We start from the raw sequence: 16,572 nt of genomic DNA on the forward strand, positions 1-16,572 counted from the left end.
GAGATTTGAAAACCTAATGGGATGGAGATTGGAGGTAACCTGTGCCGGTGCATCCTCTGTGTAATGTGCACAGAGTTTCATTCCCCAATACCTCTGAGCAAATGATCATACTGCGACATGTTAGTAGCCTGTGCCTGTGCCTTTATTTTGGACAGGAAGGTATTTCTGTCTCTTTTGCTCCTCCCAGGTGGAAGCGTCTGGTTGGATCCTGAATCAGAAATTACCCTTTTTGAACATGATGGTGTTGCACAGGGAGCACACTGGGTCGAGGTTTGCTGGGCATAACTTAAGTTTTCCTTCAATTACGCATAAATCTTTCGCCTTTTACTAAAGATTTCCGTGGAGGGGGACCATTGTGAGTTTATTGTATTTTTGGGTGCTCTGCTCACGGCAGAGCTACGTAACATGTCCAAATGCAGAAAGTCTTTCGTTATGGTTTTGCTTGTCGCAAGGTGTTCGGTGGCTTTAAGCAAAAGCGCCGGTGTAGCAGGCGCATCTAAATGTTTTCTTTATTTTAAATTAAATTTAATTAAATTATATTTTGACATATTTTGAGTTATTGGAGCTATATGATGATGTTCCGGTTTGGTATAAACGTGGGACATTTCTTTTGAAAAGCGTCAGCATACATTGCAGTCACGGTTGTGAAAAGCATATCTGCACTTCGGTTCATCAGCTCTTTAAGTTTTGTATTTTGTTAGCACCCCCCTAAAGGGCATAAGGTGTGTATGTTCATATATTTAAACTGTAGATACAAGTAAATGCTGTGTTATATTTGTCACAATTATGCACTCAAAGTGTTTATGAATATAAAGGCTGATACGCATTTTCCACTTGTTTGTTAGCTCTTACGGTGATCTGTTGGAGGTATCAAGGCTCAATAAAACTTCATTAAAACCATCAGTAAAGTTTTGGCCGTTATTAGGATGGGGTCCGCTACAGCCGGGTAACTCCAACATAGGGACGGCAAGAGGTGTGAAAACTGCCAGTAGTGTTTAGCTCGTACCATACCTCTCGCATTTCAATCGGCAGTCTAGACAGAATGGAAACCTCCCCGTCGGGGAATCGAACCCCCGTCTTCCGCGTGACAGGCGGAGATACTGTCCACTATACTAACGAGGACTTCACGTCTGCATGCGCGCGTCCCGCCGGCCAACCCCCCTGTCGATAGAGTACTCTTGGGTTTCTGTGTCTATCAAGTTACAGATACCAGCAGGAGGCATGGAAGGGAATCGACTGAATCCGTGATCAATTCAGTGCAGCTCTGAAACAAGAGTTGGTTCTGACAAGTCCTGTTGAGCAACGACCTTCTGCTTGCGTTGGTGGTATAGTGGTGAGCATAGCTGCCTTCCAAGCAGTTGACCCAGGTTCGATTCCCGGCCAACGCATTGCTTTTTGCTCGACCCCATCGTAAGAAGGAGAGCAACGCATTCGTTCAGCCGATTGGACGTGTAACGGTGGGTCGTGCAAGATGTTTGAGAGTCAAAGAAAAAGGAGCTCTCCCCGTCGGAGAATCGAACCCCGGTCTGCCGCGTGACAGGCGGAGATACTGTCCACTATACTAACGAGGATCAGACGACCAGGCTGAGCCGTCGAGCCGAATCGTCAATCCAGACCTCAGCCTACAACACACATACTTCCCACTTGTGAGGACAGCCTTGCTGTTTATTCCCCCGTTTTCGGTTTATTTTGTGTGTTTGTTTATATTTTTAAAAAATTATTTTCTTCTTTTTTTAAAAAACATTCCCTTCTACTGCCCCAGCCAACTCACATCCTTACCCCAATATCAGTAAACCCTTAGATAGGTCCTTTAAAAAGGAAAACCCTACCCTGCCCTGAAGCTTAAACCGACCCTTCCCCCTTGCTTTTTTACTGTTTAACAAAAAAACTAACCCTAAACTACACCCTGCCCTAACATCAACTATCTTAACCCCCAAAAAAAGTTTTGAAGTGAAAATGATCTCTTAAGCTGAAGGTCTTAGACCCTGTTCTTCTGTTGGGGCCTTTTCTTTCTTTATTTCTAGAGGCTATGGAAATTAATAAGGAATCCCCTGACTTGGAAGAAAATTCCTCTTCTGTTATTTTTGTGGTGGCATTTATTATTTTGATTTTTGAGATTTGAAAACCTAATGGGATGGAGATTGGAGGTAACCTGTGCCGGTGCATCCTCTGTGTAATGTGCACAGAGTTTCATTCCCCAATACCTCTGAGCAAATGATCATACTGCGACATGTTAGTAGCCTGTGCCTGTGCCTTTATTTTGGACAGGAAGGTATTTCTGTCTCTTTTGCTCCTCCCAGGTGGAAGCGTCTGGTTGGATCCTGAATCAGAAATTACCCTTTTTGAACATGATGGTGTTGCACAGGGAGCACACTGGGTCGAGGTTTGCTGGGCATAACTCAAGTTTTCCTTCAATTACGCATAAATCTTTCGCCTTTTACTAAAGGTTTCCGTGGAGGGGGACCATTGTGAGTTTATTGTATTTTTGGGTGCTCTGCTCACGGCAGAGCTACGTAACATGTCCAAATGCAGAAAGTCTTTCGTTATGGTTTTGCTTGTCGCAAGGTGTTCGGTGGCTTTAAGCAAAAGCGCCGGTGTAGCAGGCGCATCTAAATGTTTTCTTTATTTTAAATTAAATTTATTTAAATTATATTTTGACATATTTTGAGTTATTGGAGCTATATGATGATGTTCCGGTTTGGTATAAACGTGGGACATTTCTTTTGAAAAGCGTCAGCATACATTGCAGTCACGGTTGTGAAAAGCATATCTGCACTTCGGTTCATCAGCTCTTTAAGTTTTGTATTTTGTTAGCACCCCCCTAAAGGGCATAAGGTGTGTATGTTCATATATTTAAACTGTAGATACAAGTAAATGCTGTGTTATATTTGTCACAATTATGCACTCAAAGTGTTTATGAATATAAAGGCTGATACGCATTTTCCACTTGTTTGTTAGCTCTTTTGGAGGTATCAAGGCTCAATAAAACTTCATTAAAACCATCAGTAAAGTTTTGGCCGTTATTAGGATGGGGTCCGCTACAGCCGGGTAACTCCAACATAGGGACGGCAAGAGGTGTGAAAACTGCCAGTAGTGTTTAGCTCGTACCATACCTCTCGCATTTCAATCGGCAGTCTAGACAGAATGGAAACCTCCCCGTCGGGGAATCGAACCCCGGTCTTCCGCGTGACAGGCGGAGATACTGTCCAGTATACTAACGAGGACTTCACGTCTGCATGCGCGCGTCACGCCGGCCAACCCCCCTGTCGATAGAGTACTCTTGGGTTTCTGTGTCTATCAAGTTACAGATACCAGCAGGAGGCATGGAAGGGAATCGACTGAATCCGTGATCAATTCAGTGCAGCTCTGAAACAAGAGTTGGTTCTGACAAGTCCTGTTGAGCAACGACCTTCTGCCTGCGTTGGTGGTATAGTGGTGAGCATAGCTGCCTTCCAAGCAGTTGACCCGGGTTCGATTCCCGGCCAACGCATTGCTTTTTGCTCGACCCCATCGTGAGAAGGAGAGCAACGCATTCGTTCAGCCGATTAGACGTGTAACGGTGGGTCGTGCAAGATGTTTGAGAGTCAAAGAAAAAGGAGCTCTCCCCGTCGGGGAATCGAACCCCGGTCTTCCGCGTGACAGGCGGAGATACTGTCCACTATACTAACGAGGATCAGACGACCAGGCTGAGCCGTCGAGCCGAATCGTCAATCCAGACCTCAGCCTACAACACACATACTTCCCACTTGTGAGGACAGCCTTGCTGTTTATTCCCCCGTTTTCGGTTTATTTTGTGTGTTTGTTTATATTTTTAAAAAATTATTTTCTTCTTTTTTTAAAAAACATTCCCTTCTACTGCCCCAGCCAACTCACATCCTTACCCCAATATCAGTAAACCCTTAGATAGGTCCTTTAAAAAGGAAAACCCTACCCTGCCCTGAAGCTTAAACCGACCCTTCCCCCTTGCTTTTTTACTGTTTAACAAAAAAACTAACCCTAAACTACACCCTGCCCTAACATCAACTATCTTAACCCCCAAAAAAAGTTTTGAAGTGAAAATGATCTCTTAAGCTGAAGGTCTTAGACCCTGTTCTTCTGTTGGGGCCTTTTCTTTCTTTATTTCTAGAGGCTATGGAAATTAATAAGGAATCCCCTGACTTGGAAGAAAATTCCTCTTCTGTTATTTTTGTGGTGGCATTTATTATTTTGATTTTTGAGATTTGAAAACCTAATGGGATGGAGATTGGAGGTAACCTGTGCCGGTGCATCCTCTGTGTAATGTGCACAGAGTTTCATTCCCCAATACCTCTGAGCAAATGATCATACTGCGACATGTTAGTAGCCTGTGCCTGTGCCTTTATTTTGGACAGGAAGGTATTTCTGTCTCTTTTGCTCCTCCCAGGTGGAAGCGTCTGGTTGGATCCTGAATCAGAAATTACCCTTTTTGAACATGATGGTGTTGCACAGGGAGCACACTGGGTCGAGGTTTGCTGGGCATAACTCAAGTTTTCCTTCAATTACGCATAAATCTTTCGCCTTTTACTAAAGATTTCCGTGGAGGGGGACCATTGTGAGTTTATTGTATTTTTGGGTGCTCTGCTCACGGCAGAGCTACGTAACATGTCCAAATGCAGAAAGTCTTTCGTTATGGTTTTGCTTGTCGCAAGTAGTGATGGGCAGAGCGAGGCTTCGTGAAACACTGAAACAGTTGAATCAATTGTGTCGAGGCTTCGAAACATGGATCGAAACCTCCTCCACAGTGACACCTAGTGGTCATTTGCACGTATTGCCATAGATCAGCCTTGACAAGGTTTTAGACGAGCGCTGACAAATTGTATCCCACATGTTGTGTAATTGACATAAGTGATCAGGTGGGAGAGTGGATAGTGTCCTAGACTCTCATGCAAAAGCCCTTTGGATCGAACCCCGGGAAACGCATTGTTATTACCGTCGTCACAATTAAGTTACATATTTTTGTTGTTGTTTTACCATCTGTTTGACAACTACATGAGCTTTTAGGCTCATCATTGTCAATAACTATAAGCTGGTCTATTTTATAAATAAATTGAATAGAGATAAATACCACATAAACAATAAGAAATTAATAAAATATATCAAGCCACCATGTCACATCTGCTGTGTGTGGAAGGACTTTGCCTACTTCTTTTTTACAGATAATTTCTCCAGCGTTTGAAAAACTCCTCTCACAAAAACCCACAAGGTCAATATGCGTTTATTTCACTTTTATACAGATGTGCGATTGTGTTGTCTGTTCCCGACCGTGCCAATCAAACGCTGATTCGGCAGACCACACCTGATGAAACATTTAGTGAAACACTTCGAGGCTTCGCTTGGTCATAGTCACGTGACATGGGTGTTTTGAATCACGCTTCGGATCAGTGTTTCGACACATCTGCGCTTCGGGATCTCGCAAAGCTTCGGAACGACTGTTTCGCGTCAGCCATCCCTAGTCGCAAGGTGTTCGGTGGCTTTAAGCAAAAGCGCCGGTGTAGCAGGCGCATCTAAATGTTTTCTTTATTTTAAATTAAATTTATTTAAATTATATTTTGACATATTTTGAGATATTGGAGCTATATGATGATGTTCCGGTTTGGTATAAACGTGGGACATTTCTTTTGAAAAGCGTCAGCATACATTGCAGTCACGGTTGTGAAAAGCATATCTGCACTTCGGTTCATCAGCTCTTTAAGTTTTGTATTTTGTTAGCACCCCCCTAAAGGGCATAAGGTGTGTATGTTCATATATTTAAACTGTAGATACAAGTAAATGCTGTGTTATATTTGTCACAATTATGCACTCAAAGTGTTTATGAATATAAAGGCTGATACGCATTTTCCACTTGTTTGTTAGCTCTTACGGTGATCTGTTGGAGGTATCAAGGCTCAATAAAACTTCATTAAAACCATCAGTAAAGTTTTGGCCGTTATTAGGATGGGGTCCGCTACAGCCGGGTAACTCCAACATAGGGACGGCAAGAGGTGTGAAAACTGCCAGTAGTGTTTAGCTCGTACCATACCTCTCGCATTTCAATCGGCAGTCTAGACAGAATGGAAACCTCCCCGTCGGGGAATCGAACCCCGGTCTTCCGCGTGACAGGCGGAGATACTGTCCACTATACTAACGAGGACTTCACGTCTGCATGCGCGCGTCACGCCGGCCAACCCCCCTGTCGATAGAGTACTCTTGGGTTTCTGTGTCTATCAAGTTACAGATACCAGCAGGAGGCATGGAAGGGAATCGACTGAATCCGTGATCAATTCAGTGCAGCTCTGAAACAAGAGTTGGTTCTGACAAGTCCTGTTGAGCAACGACCTTCTGCCTGCGTTGGTGGTATAGTGGTGAGCATAGCTGCCTTCCAAGCAGTTGACCTGGGTTCGATTCCCGGCCAACGCATTGCTTTTTGCTCGACCCCATCGTGAGAAGGAGAGCAACGCATTCGTTCAGCCGATTAGACGTGTAACGGTGGGTCGTGCAAGATGTTTGAGAGTCAAAGAAAAAGGAGCTCTCCCCGTCGGGGAATCGAACCCCGGTCTTCCGCGTGACAGGCGGAGATACTGTCCACTATACTAACGAGGATCAGACGACCAGGCTGAGCCGTCGAGCCGAATCGTCAATCCAGACCTCAGCCTACAACACACATACTTCCCACTTGTGAGGACAGCCTTGCTGTTTATTCCCCCGTTTTCGGTTTATTTTGTGTGTTTGTTTATATTTTTAAAAAATTATTTTCTTCTTTTTTTAAAAAACATTCCCTTCTACTGCCCCAGCCAACTCACATCCTTACCCCAATATCAGTAAACCCTTAGATAGGTCCTTTAAAAAGGAAAACCCTACCCTGCCCTGAAGCTTAAACCGACCCTTCCCCCTTGCTTTTTTACTGTTTAACAAAAAAACTAACCCTAAACTACACCCTGCCCTAACATCAACTATCTTAACCCCCAAAAAAAGTTTTGAAGTGAAAATGATCTCTTAAGCTGAAGGTCTTAGACCCTGTTCTTCTGTTGGGGCCTTTTCTTTCTTTATTTCTAGAGGCTATGGAAATTAATAAGGAATCCCCTGACTTGGAAGAAAATTCCTCTTCTGTTATTTTTGTGGTGGCATTTATTATTTTGATTTTTGAGATTTGAAAACCTAATGGGATGGAGATTGGAGGTAACCTGTGCCGGTGCATCCTCTGTGTAATGTGCACAGAGTTTCATTCCCCAATACCTCTGAGCAAATGATCATACTGCGACATGTTAGTAGCCTGTGCCTGTGCCTTTATTTTGGACAGGAAGGTATTTCTGTCTCTTTTGCTCCTCCCAGGTGGAAGCGTCTGGTTGGATCCTGAATCAGAAATTACCCTTTTTGAACATGATGGTGTTGCACAGGGAGCACACTGGGTCGAGGTTTGCTGGGCATAACTCAAGTTTTCCTTCAATTACGCATAAATCTTTCGCCTTTTACTAAAGATTTCCGTGGAGGGGGACCATTGTGAGTTTATTGTATTTTTGGGTGCTCTGCTCACGGCAGAGCTACGTAACATGTCCAAATGCAGAAAGTCTTTCGTTATGGTTTTGCTTGTCGCAAGGTGTTCGGTGGCTTTAAGCAAAAGCGCCGGTGTAGCAGGCGCATCTAAATGTTTTCTTTATTTTAAATTTAATTTATTTAAATTATATTTTGACATATTTTGAGTTATTGGAGCTATATGATGATGTTCCGGTTTGGTATAAACGTGGGACATTTCTTTTGAAAAGCGTCAGCATACATTGCAGTCACGGTTGTGAAAAGCATATCTGCACTTCGGTTCATCAGCTCTTTAAGTTTTGTATTTTGTTAGCACCCCCCTAAAGGGCATAAGGTGTGTATGTTCATATATTTAAACTGTAGATACAAGTAAATGCTGTGTTATATTTGTCACAATTATGCACTCAAAGTGTTTATGAATATAAAGGCTGATACGCATTTTCCACTTGTTTGTTAGCTCTTACGGTGATCTGTTGGAGGTATCAAGGCTCAATAAAACTTCATTAAAACCATCAGTAAAGTTTTGGCCGTTATTAGGATGGGGTCCGCTACAGCCGGGTAACTCCAACATAGGGACGGCAAGAGGTGTGAAAACTGCCAGTAGTGTTTAGCTCGTACCATACCTCTCGCATTTCAATCGGCAGTCTAGACAGAATGGAAACCTCCCCGTCGGGGAATCGAACCCCGGTCTTCCGCGTGACAGGCGGAGATACTGTCCACTATACTAACGAGGACTTCACGTCTGCATGCGCGCGTCACGCCGGCCAACCCCCCTGTCGATAGAGTACTCTTGGGTTTCTGTGTCTATCAAGTTACAGATACCAGCAGGAGGCATGGAAGGGAATCGACTGAATCCGTGATCAATTCAGTGCAGCTCTGAAACAAGAGTTGGTTCTGACAAGTCCTGTTGAGCAACGACCTTCTGCCTGCGTTGGTGGTATAGTGGTGAGCATAGCTGCCTTCCAAGCAGTTGACCCGGGTTCGATTCCCGGCCAACGCATTGCTTTTTGCTCGACCCCATCGTGAGAAGGAGAGCAACGCATTCGTTCAGCCGATTAGACGTGTAACGGTGGGTCGTGCAAGATGTTTGAGAGTCAAAGAAAAAGGAGCTCTCCCCGTCGGGGAATCGAACCCCGGTCTTCCGCGTGACAGGCGGAGATACTGTCCACTATACTAACGAGGATCAGACGACCAGGCTGAGCCGTCGAGCCGAATCGTCAATCCAGACCTCAGCCTACAACACACATACTTCCCACTTGTGAGGACAGCCTTGCTGTTTATTCCCCCGTTTTCGGTTTATTTTGTGTGTTTGTTTATATTTAAAAAAAATTATTTTCTTCTTTTTTTAAAAAACATTCCCTTCTACTGCCCCAGCCAACTCACATCCTTACCCCAATATCAGTAAACCCTTAGATAGGTCCTTTAAAAAGGAAAACCCTACCCTGCCCTGAAGCTTAAACCGACCCTTCCCCCTTGCTTTTTTACTGTTTAACAAAAAAACTAACCCTAAACTACACCCTGCCCTAACATCAACTATCTTAACCCCCAAAAAAAGTTTTGAAGTGAAAATGATCTCTTAAGCTGAAGGTCTTAGACCCTGTTCTTCTGTTGGGGCCTTTTCTTTCTTTATTTCTAGAGGCTATGGAAATTAATAAGGAATCCCCTGACTTGGAAGAAAATTCCTCTTCTGTTATTTTTGTGGTGGCATTTATTATTTTGATTTTTGAGATTTGAAAACCTAATGGGATGGAGATTGGAGGTAACCTGTGCCGGTGCATCCTCTGTGTAATGTGCACAGAGTTTCATTCCCCAATACCTCTGAGCAAATGATCATACTGCGACATGTTAGTAGCCTGTGCCTGTGCCTTTATTTTGGACAGGAAGGTATTTCTGTCTCTTTTGCTCCTCCCAGGTGGAAGCGTCTGGTTGGATCCTGAATCAGAAATTACCCTTTTTGAACATGATGGTGTTGCACAGGGACCACACTGGGTCGAGGTTTGCTGGGCATAACTCAAGTTTTCCTTCAATTACGCATAAATCTTTCGCCTTTTACTAAAGGTTTCCGTGGAGGGGGACCATTGTGAGTTTATTGTATTTTTGGGTGCTCTGCTCACGGCAGAGCTACGTAACATGTCCAAATGCAGAAAGTCTTTCGTTATGGTTTTGCTTGTCGCAAGGTGTTCGGTGGCTTTAAGCAAAAGCGCCGGTGTAGCAGGCGCATCTAAATGTTTTCTTTATTTTAAATTAAATTTAATTAAATTATATTGTGACATATTTTGAGTTATTGGAGCTATATGATGATGTTCCGGTTTGGTATAAACGTGGGACATTTCTTTTGAAAAGCGTCAGCATACATTGCAGTCACGGTTGTGAAAAGCATATCTGCACTTCGGTTCATCAGCTCTTTAAGTTTTGTATTTTGTTAGCACCCCCCTAAAGGGCATAAGGTGTGTATGTTCATATATTTAAACTGTAGATACAAGTAAATGCTGTGTTATATTTGTCACAATTATGCACTCAAAGTGTTTATGAATATAAAGGCTGATACGCATTTTCCACTTGTTTGTTAGCTCTTACGGTGATCTGTTGGAGGTATCAAGGCTCAATAAAACTTCATTAAAACCATCAGTAAAGTTTTGGCCGTTATTAGGATGGGGTCCGCTACAGCCGGGTAACTCCAACATAGGGACGGCAAGAGGTGTGAAAACTGCCAGTAGTGTTTAGCTCGTACCATACCTCTCGCATTTCAATCGGCAGTCTAGACAGAATGGAAACCTCCCCGTCGGGGAATCGAACCCCGGTCTTCCGCGTGACAGGCGGAGATACTGTCCACTATACTAACGAGGATCAGACGACCAGGCTGAGCCGTCGAGCCGAATCGTCAATCCAGACCTCAGCCTACAACACACATACTTCCCACTTGTGAGGACAGCCTTGCTGTTTATTCCCCCGTTTTCGGTTTATTTTGTGTGTTTGTTTATATTTTAAAAAAATTATTTTCTTCTTTTTTTAAAAAACATTCCCTTCTACTGCCCCAGCCAACTCACATCCTTACCCCAATATCAGTAAACCCTTAGATAGGTCCTTTAAAAAGGAAAACCCTACCCTGCCCTGAAGCTTAAACCGACCCTTCCCCCTTGCTTTTTTACTGTTTAACAAAAAAACTAACCCTAAACTACACCCTGCCCTAACATCAACTATCTTAACCCCCAAAAAAAGTTTTGAAGTGAAAATGATCTCTTAAGCTGAAGGTCTTAGACCCTGTTCTTCTGTTGGGGCCTTTTCTTTCTTTATTTCTAGAGGCTATGGAAATTAATAAGGAATCCCCTGACTTGGAAGAAAATTCCTCTTCTGTTATTTTTGTGGTGGCATTTATTATTTTGATTTTTGAGATTTGAAAACCTAATGGGATGGAGATTGGAGGTAACCTGTGCCGGTGCATCCTCTGTGTAATGTGCACAGAGTTTCATTCCCCAATACCTCTGAGCAAATGATCATACTGCGACATGTTAGTAGCCTGTGCCTGTGCCTTTATTTTGGACAGGAAGGTATTTCTGTCTCTTTTGCTCCTCCCAGGTGGAAGCGTCTGGTTGGATCCTGAATCAGAAATTACCCTTTTTGAACATGATGGTGTTGCACAGGGAGCACACTGGGTCGAGGTTTGCTGGGCATAACTCAAGTTTTCCTTCAATTACGCATAAATCTTTCGCCTTTTACTAAAGATTTCCGTGGAGGGGGACCATTGTGAGTTTATTGTATTTTTGGGTGCTCTGCTCACGGCAGAGCTACGTAACATGTCCAAATGCAGAAAGTCTTTCGTTATGGTTTTGCTTGTCGCAAGGTGTTCGGTGGCTTTAAGCAAAAGCGCCGGTGTAGCAGGCGCATCTAAATGTTTTCTTTATTTTAAATTAAATTTAATTAAATTATATTTTGACATATTTTGAGTTATTGGAGCTATATGATGATGTTCCGGTTTGGTATAAACGTGGGACATTTCTTTTGAAAAGCGTCAGCATACATTGCAGTCACGGTTGTGAAAAGCATATCTGCACTTCGGTTCATCAGCTCTTTAAGTTTTGTATTTTGTTAGCACCCCCCTAAAGGGCATAAGGTGTGTATGTTCATATATTTAAACTGTAGATACAAGTAAATGCTGTGTTATATTTGTCACAATTATGCACTCAAAGTGTTTATGAATATAAAGGCTGATACGCATTTTCCACTTGTTTGTTAGCTCTTACGGTGATCTGTTGGAGGTATCAAGGCTCAATAAAACTTCATTAAAACCATCAGTAAAGTTTTGGCCGTTATTAGGATGGGGTCCGCTACAGCCGGGTAACTCCAACATAGGGACGGCAAGAGGTGTGAAAACTGCCAGTAGTGTTTAGCTCGTACCATACCTCTCGCATTTCAATCGGCAGACTAGACAGAATGGAAACCTCCCCGTCGGGGAATCGAACCCCGGTCTTCCGCGTGACAGGCGGAGATACTGTCCACTATACTAACGAGGACTTCACGTCTGCATGCGCGCGTCACGCCGGCCAACCCCCCTGTCGATAGAGTACTCTTGGGTTTCTGTGTCTATCAAGTTACAGATACCAGCAGGAGGCATGGAAGGGAATCGACTGAATCCGTGATCAATTCAGTGCAGCTCTGAAACAAGAGTTGGTTCTGACAAGTCCTGTTGAGCAACGACCTTCTGCCTGCGTTGGTGGTATAGTGGTGAGCATAGCTGCCTTCCAAGCAGTTGACCTGGGTTCGATTCCCGGCCAACGCATTGCTTTTTGCTCGACCCCATCGTGAGAAGGAGAGCAACGCATTCGTTCAGCCGATTAGACGTGTAACGGTGGGTCGTGCAAGATGTTTGAGAGTCAAAGAAAAAGGAGCTCTCCCCGTCGGGGAATCGAACCCCGGTCTTCCGCGTGACAGGCGGAGATACTGTCCACTATACTAACGAGGATCAGACGACCAGGCTGAGCCGTCGAGCCGAATCGTCAATCCAGACCTCAGCCTACAACACACATACTTCCCACTTGTGAGGACAGCCTTGCTGTTTATTCCCCCGTTTTCGGTTTATTTTGTGTGTTTGTTTATATTTTTAAAAAATTATTTTCTTCTTTTTTTAAAAAACATTCCCTTCTACTGCCCCAGCCAACTCACATCCTTACCCCAATATCAGTAAACCCTTAGATAGGTCCTTTAAAAAGGAAAACCCTACCCTGCCCTGAAGCTTAAACCGACCCTTCCCCCTTGCTTTTTTACTGTTTAACAAAAAAACTAACCCTAAACTACACCCTGCCCTAACATCAACTATCTTAACCCCCAAAAAAAGTTTTGAAGTGAAAATGATCTCTTAAGCTGAAGGTCTTAGACCCTGTTCTTCTGTTGGGGCCTTTTCTTTCTTTATTTCTAGAGGCTATGGAAATTAATAAGGAATCCCCTGACTTGGAAGAAAATTCCTCTTCTGTTATTTTTGTGGTGGCATTTATTATTTTGATTTTTGAGATTTGAAAACCTAATGGGATGGAGATTGGAGGTAACCTGTGCCGGTGCATCCTCTGTGTAATGTGCACAGAGGTTCATTCCCCAATACCTCTGAGCAAATGATCATACTGCGACATGTTAGTAGCCTGTGCCTGTGCCTTTATTTTGGACAGGAAGGTATTTCTGTCTCTTTTGCTCCTCCCAGGTGGAAGCGTCTGGTTGGATCCTGAATCAGAAATTACCCTTTTTGAACATGATGGTGTTGCACAGGGAGCACACTGGGTCGAGGTTTGCTGGGCATAACTCAAGTTTTCCTTCAATTACGCATAAATCTTTCGCCTTTTACTAAAGATTTCCGTGGAGGGGGACCATTGTGAGTTTATTGTATTTTTGGGTGCTCTGCTCACGGCAGAGCTACGTAACATGTCCAAATGCAGAAAGTCTTTCGTTATGGTTTTGCTTGTCGCAAGGTGTTCGGTGGCTTTAAGCAAAAGCGCCGGTGTAGCAGGCGCATCTAAATGTTTTCTTTATTTTAAATTAAATTTAATTAAATTATATTTTGACATATTTTGAGTTATTGGAGCTATATGATGATGTTCCGGTTTGGTATAAACGTGGGACATTTCTTTTGAAAAGCGTCAGCATACATTGCAGTCACGGTTGTGAAAAGCATATCTGCACTTCGGTTCATCAGCTCTTTAAGTTTTGTATTTTGTTAGCACCCCCCTAAAGGGCATAAGGTGTGTATGTTCATATATTTAAACTGTAGATACAAGTAAATGCTGTGTTATATTTGTCACAATTATGCACTCAAAGTGTTTATGAATATAAAGGCTGATACGCATTTTCCACTTGTTTGTTAGCTCTTACGGTGATCTGTTGGAGGTATCAAGGCTCAATAAAACTTCATTAAAACCATCAGTAAAGTTTTGGCCGTTATTAGGATGGGGTCCGCTACAGCCGGGTAACTCCAACATAGGGACGGCAAGAGGTGTGAAAACTGCCAGTAGTGTTTAGCTCGTACCATACCTCTCGCATTTCAATCGGCAGTCTAGACAGAATGGAAACCTCCCCGTCGGGGAATCGAACCCCGGTCTTCCGCGTGACAGGCGGAGATACTGTCCACTATACTAACGAGGACTTCACGTCTGCATGCGCGCGTCACGCCGGCCAACCCCCCTGTCGATAGAGTACTCTTGGGTTTCTGTGTCTATCAAGTTACAGATACCAGCAGGAGGCATGGAAGGGAATCGACTGAATCCGTGATCAATTCAGTGCAGCTCTGAAACAAGAGTTGGTTCTGACAAGTCCTGTTGAGCAACGACCTTCTGCCTGCGTTGGTGGTATAGTGGTGAGCATAGCTGCCTTCCAAGCAGTTGACCCGGGTTCGATTCCCGGCCAACGCATTGCTTTTTGCTCGACCCCATCGTGAGAAGGAGAGCAACGCATTCGTTCAGCCGATTAGACGTGTAACGGTGGGTCGTGCAAGATGTTTGAGAGTCAAAGAAAAAGGAGTTCTCCCCATCGGGGAATCGAACCCCGGTCTTCCGCGTGACAGGCGGAGATACTGTCCACTATACTAACGAGGATCAGACGACCAGGCTGAGCCGTCGAGCCGAATCGTCAATCCAGACCTCAGCCTACAACACACATACTTCCCACTTGTGAGGACAGCCTTGCTGTTTATTCCCCCGTTTTCGGTTTATTTTGTGTGTTTGTTTATATTTTTAAAAAATTATTTTCTTCTTTTTTTAAAAAACATTCCCTTCTACTGCCCCAGCCAACTCACATCCTTACCCCAATATCAGTAAACCCTTAGATAGGTCCTTTAAAAAGGAAAACCCTACCCTGCCCTGAAGCTTAAACCGACCCTTCCCCCTTGCTTTTTTACTGTTTAACAAAAAAACTAACCCTAAACTACACCCTGCCCTAACATCAACTATCTTAACCCCCAAAAAAAGTTTTGAAGTGAAAATGATCTCTTAAGCTGAAGGTCTTAGACCCTGTTCTTCTGTTGGGGCCTTTTCTTTCTTTATTTCTAGAGGCTATGGAAATTAATAAGGAATCCCCTGACTTGGAAGAAAATTCCTCTTCTGTTATTTTTGTGGTGGCATTTATTATTTTGATTTTTGAGATTTGAAAACCTAATGGGATGGAGATTGGAGGTAACCTGTGCCGGTGCATCCTCTGTGTAATGTGCACAGAGTTTCATTCCCCAATACCTCTGAGCAAATGATCATACTGCGACATGTTAGTAGCCTGTGCCTGTGCCTTTATTTTGGACAGGAAGGTATTTCTGTCTCTTTTGCTCCTCCCAGGTGGAAGCGTCTGGTTGGATCCTGAATCAGAAATTACCCTTTTTGAACATGATGGTGTTGCACAGGGAGCACACTGGGTCGAGGTTTGCTGGGCATAACTCAAGTTTTCCTTCAATTACGCATAAATCTTTCGCCTTTTACTAAAGATTTCTGTGGAGGGGGACCATTGTGAGTTTATTGTATTTTTGGGTGCTCTGCTCACGGCAGAGCTACGAAACATGTCCAAATGCAGAAAGTCTTTCGTTATGGTTTTGCTTGTCGCAAGGTGTTCGGTGGCTTTAAGCAAAAGCGCCGGTGTAGCAGGCGCATCTAAATGTTTTCTTTATTTTAAATTAAATTTATTTAAATTATATTTTGACATATTTTGAGTTATTGGAGCTATATGATGATGTTCCGGTTTGGTATAAACGTGGGACATTTCTTTTGAAAAGCGTCAGCATACATTGCAGTCACGGTTGTGAAAAGCATATCTGCACTTCGGTTCATCAGTTCTTTAAGTTTTGTATTTTGTTAGCACTCCCCTAAAGGGCATAAGGTGTGTATGTTCATATATTTAAACTGAAGATACAAGTAAATGCTGTGTTATATTTGTCACAATTATGCACTCAAAGTGTTTATGAATATAAAGGCTGATACGCATTTTCCACTTGTTTGTTAGCTCTTACGGTGATCTGTTGGAGGTATCAAGGCTCAATAAAACTTCATTAAAACCATCAGTAAAGTTTTGGCCGTTATTAGGATGGGGTCCGCTACAGCCGGGTAACTCCAACATAGGGACGGCAAGAGGTGTGAAAACTGCCAGTAGTGTTTAGCTCGTACCATACCTCTCGCATTTCAATCGGCAGTCTAGACAGAATGGAAACCTCCCCGTCGGGGAATCGAACCCCGGTCTTCCGCGTGACAGGCGGAGATACTGTCCAGTATACTAACGAGGACTTCACGTCTGCATGCGCGCGTCACGCCGGCCAACCCCCCTGTCGATAGAGTACTCTTGGGTTTCTGTGTCTATCAAGTTACAGATACCAGCAGGAGGCATGGAAGGGAATCGACTGAATCCGTGATCAATTCAGTGCAGCTCTGAAACAAGAGTTGGTTCTGACAAGTCCTGTTGAGCAACGACCTTCTGCCTGCGTTGGTGGTATAGTGGTGAGCATAGCTGCCTTCCAAGCAGTTGACCCGGGTTCGATTCCCGGCCAACGCATTGCTTTTTGCTCGACCCCATCGTGAGAAGGAGAGCAACGCA

At 43.7% G+C, this 16,572-nt stretch overlaps 23 non-coding genes across 23 annotated transcripts; 14 read left to right on the top strand and 9 right to left on the bottom strand.

Moving 5' to 3' along the window:
- The first annotated feature begins 282 nt into the window (after positions 1-282).
- LOC141280096 (U5 spliceosomal RNA) lies at positions 283-398 on the top strand. The gene has a single exon (XR_012334890.1). It is a non-coding gene; the product is annotated as a U5 spliceosomal RNA (small nuclear RNA).
- Positions 399-2,395: 1,997 nt separating this feature from the next.
- On the top strand, positions 2,396-2,511 carry LOC141280140 (U5 spliceosomal RNA). Its single transcript, XR_012334933.1, has one exon. It is a non-coding gene; the product is annotated as a U5 spliceosomal RNA (small nuclear RNA).
- Positions 2,512-3,418: 907 nt separating this feature from the next.
- On the top strand, positions 3,419-3,490 carry trnag-ucc (transfer RNA glycine (anticodon UCC)). Its single transcript has one exon. It is a non-coding gene; the product is annotated as a tRNA-Gly (tRNA).
- A 111-nt stretch (positions 3,491-3,601) lies between these two features.
- trnad-guc (transfer RNA aspartic acid (anticodon GUC)) lies at positions 3,602-3,673 on the bottom strand. Its single transcript has one exon. It is a non-coding gene; the product is annotated as a tRNA-Asp (tRNA).
- An 824-nt stretch (positions 3,674-4,497) lies between these two features.
- Positions 4,498-4,613, top strand: LOC141280077 (U5 spliceosomal RNA). Its single transcript, XR_012334871.1, has one exon. It is a non-coding gene; the product is annotated as a U5 spliceosomal RNA (small nuclear RNA).
- A 1,463-nt stretch (positions 4,614-6,076) lies between these two features.
- trnad-guc (transfer RNA aspartic acid (anticodon GUC)) lies at positions 6,077-6,148 on the bottom strand. Its single transcript has one exon. It is a non-coding gene; the product is annotated as a tRNA-Asp (tRNA).
- A 194-nt stretch (positions 6,149-6,342) lies between these two features.
- On the top strand, positions 6,343-6,414 carry trnag-ucc (transfer RNA glycine (anticodon UCC)). The gene has a single exon. It is a non-coding gene; the product is annotated as a tRNA-Gly (tRNA).
- Positions 6,415-6,525: 111 nt separating this feature from the next.
- trnad-guc (transfer RNA aspartic acid (anticodon GUC)) lies at positions 6,526-6,597 on the bottom strand. The gene has a single exon. It is a non-coding gene; the product is annotated as a tRNA-Asp (tRNA).
- An 824-nt stretch (positions 6,598-7,421) lies between these two features.
- LOC141280078 (U5 spliceosomal RNA) lies at positions 7,422-7,537 on the top strand. Its single transcript, XR_012334872.1, has one exon. It is a non-coding gene; the product is annotated as a U5 spliceosomal RNA (small nuclear RNA).
- Positions 7,538-8,189: 652 nt separating this feature from the next.
- trnad-guc (transfer RNA aspartic acid (anticodon GUC)) lies at positions 8,190-8,261 on the bottom strand. The gene has a single exon. It is a non-coding gene; the product is annotated as a tRNA-Asp (tRNA).
- Positions 8,262-8,455: 194 nt separating this feature from the next.
- On the top strand, positions 8,456-8,527 carry trnag-ucc (transfer RNA glycine (anticodon UCC)). The gene has a single exon. It is a non-coding gene; the product is annotated as a tRNA-Gly (tRNA).
- A 111-nt stretch (positions 8,528-8,638) lies between these two features.
- Positions 8,639-8,710, bottom strand: trnad-guc (transfer RNA aspartic acid (anticodon GUC)). The gene has a single exon. It is a non-coding gene; the product is annotated as a tRNA-Asp (tRNA).
- An 824-nt stretch (positions 8,711-9,534) lies between these two features.
- On the top strand, positions 9,535-9,650 carry LOC141280141 (U5 spliceosomal RNA). Its single transcript, XR_012334934.1, has one exon. It is a non-coding gene; the product is annotated as a U5 spliceosomal RNA (small nuclear RNA).
- Positions 9,651-10,302: 652 nt separating this feature from the next.
- On the bottom strand, positions 10,303-10,374 carry trnad-guc (transfer RNA aspartic acid (anticodon GUC)). Its single transcript has one exon. It is a non-coding gene; the product is annotated as a tRNA-Asp (tRNA).
- An 824-nt stretch (positions 10,375-11,198) lies between these two features.
- LOC141280079 (U5 spliceosomal RNA) lies at positions 11,199-11,314 on the top strand. Its single transcript, XR_012334873.1, has one exon. It is a non-coding gene; the product is annotated as a U5 spliceosomal RNA (small nuclear RNA).
- Positions 11,315-11,966: 652 nt separating this feature from the next.
- trnad-guc (transfer RNA aspartic acid (anticodon GUC)) lies at positions 11,967-12,038 on the bottom strand. Its single transcript has one exon. It is a non-coding gene; the product is annotated as a tRNA-Asp (tRNA).
- Positions 12,039-12,232: 194 nt separating this feature from the next.
- On the top strand, positions 12,233-12,304 carry trnag-ucc (transfer RNA glycine (anticodon UCC)). Its single transcript has one exon. It is a non-coding gene; the product is annotated as a tRNA-Gly (tRNA).
- Positions 12,305-12,415: 111 nt separating this feature from the next.
- trnad-guc (transfer RNA aspartic acid (anticodon GUC)) lies at positions 12,416-12,487 on the bottom strand. Its single transcript has one exon. It is a non-coding gene; the product is annotated as a tRNA-Asp (tRNA).
- An 824-nt stretch (positions 12,488-13,311) lies between these two features.
- On the top strand, positions 13,312-13,427 carry LOC141280080 (U5 spliceosomal RNA). The gene has a single exon (XR_012334874.1). It is a non-coding gene; the product is annotated as a U5 spliceosomal RNA (small nuclear RNA).
- A 652-nt stretch (positions 13,428-14,079) lies between these two features.
- Positions 14,080-14,151, bottom strand: trnad-guc (transfer RNA aspartic acid (anticodon GUC)). Its single transcript has one exon. It is a non-coding gene; the product is annotated as a tRNA-Asp (tRNA).
- A 194-nt stretch (positions 14,152-14,345) lies between these two features.
- trnag-ucc (transfer RNA glycine (anticodon UCC)) lies at positions 14,346-14,417 on the top strand. Its single transcript has one exon. It is a non-coding gene; the product is annotated as a tRNA-Gly (tRNA).
- A 1,007-nt stretch (positions 14,418-15,424) lies between these two features.
- On the top strand, positions 15,425-15,540 carry LOC141280162 (U5 spliceosomal RNA). The gene has a single exon (XR_012334955.1). It is a non-coding gene; the product is annotated as a U5 spliceosomal RNA (small nuclear RNA).
- Positions 15,541-16,458: 918 nt separating this feature from the next.
- trnag-ucc (transfer RNA glycine (anticodon UCC)) lies at positions 16,459-16,530 on the top strand. Its single transcript has one exon. It is a non-coding gene; the product is annotated as a tRNA-Gly (tRNA).
- The last annotated feature ends 42 nt before the right edge of the window (positions 16,531-16,572 follow it).

Source organism: Paramisgurnus dabryanus, chromosome 13 (assembly GCF_030506205.2).
Source record: "Paramisgurnus dabryanus chromosome 13, PD_genome_1.1, whole genome shotgun sequence".
NCBI lineage: Eukaryota > Metazoa > Chordata > Actinopteri > Cypriniformes > Cobitidae > Paramisgurnus > Paramisgurnus dabryanus.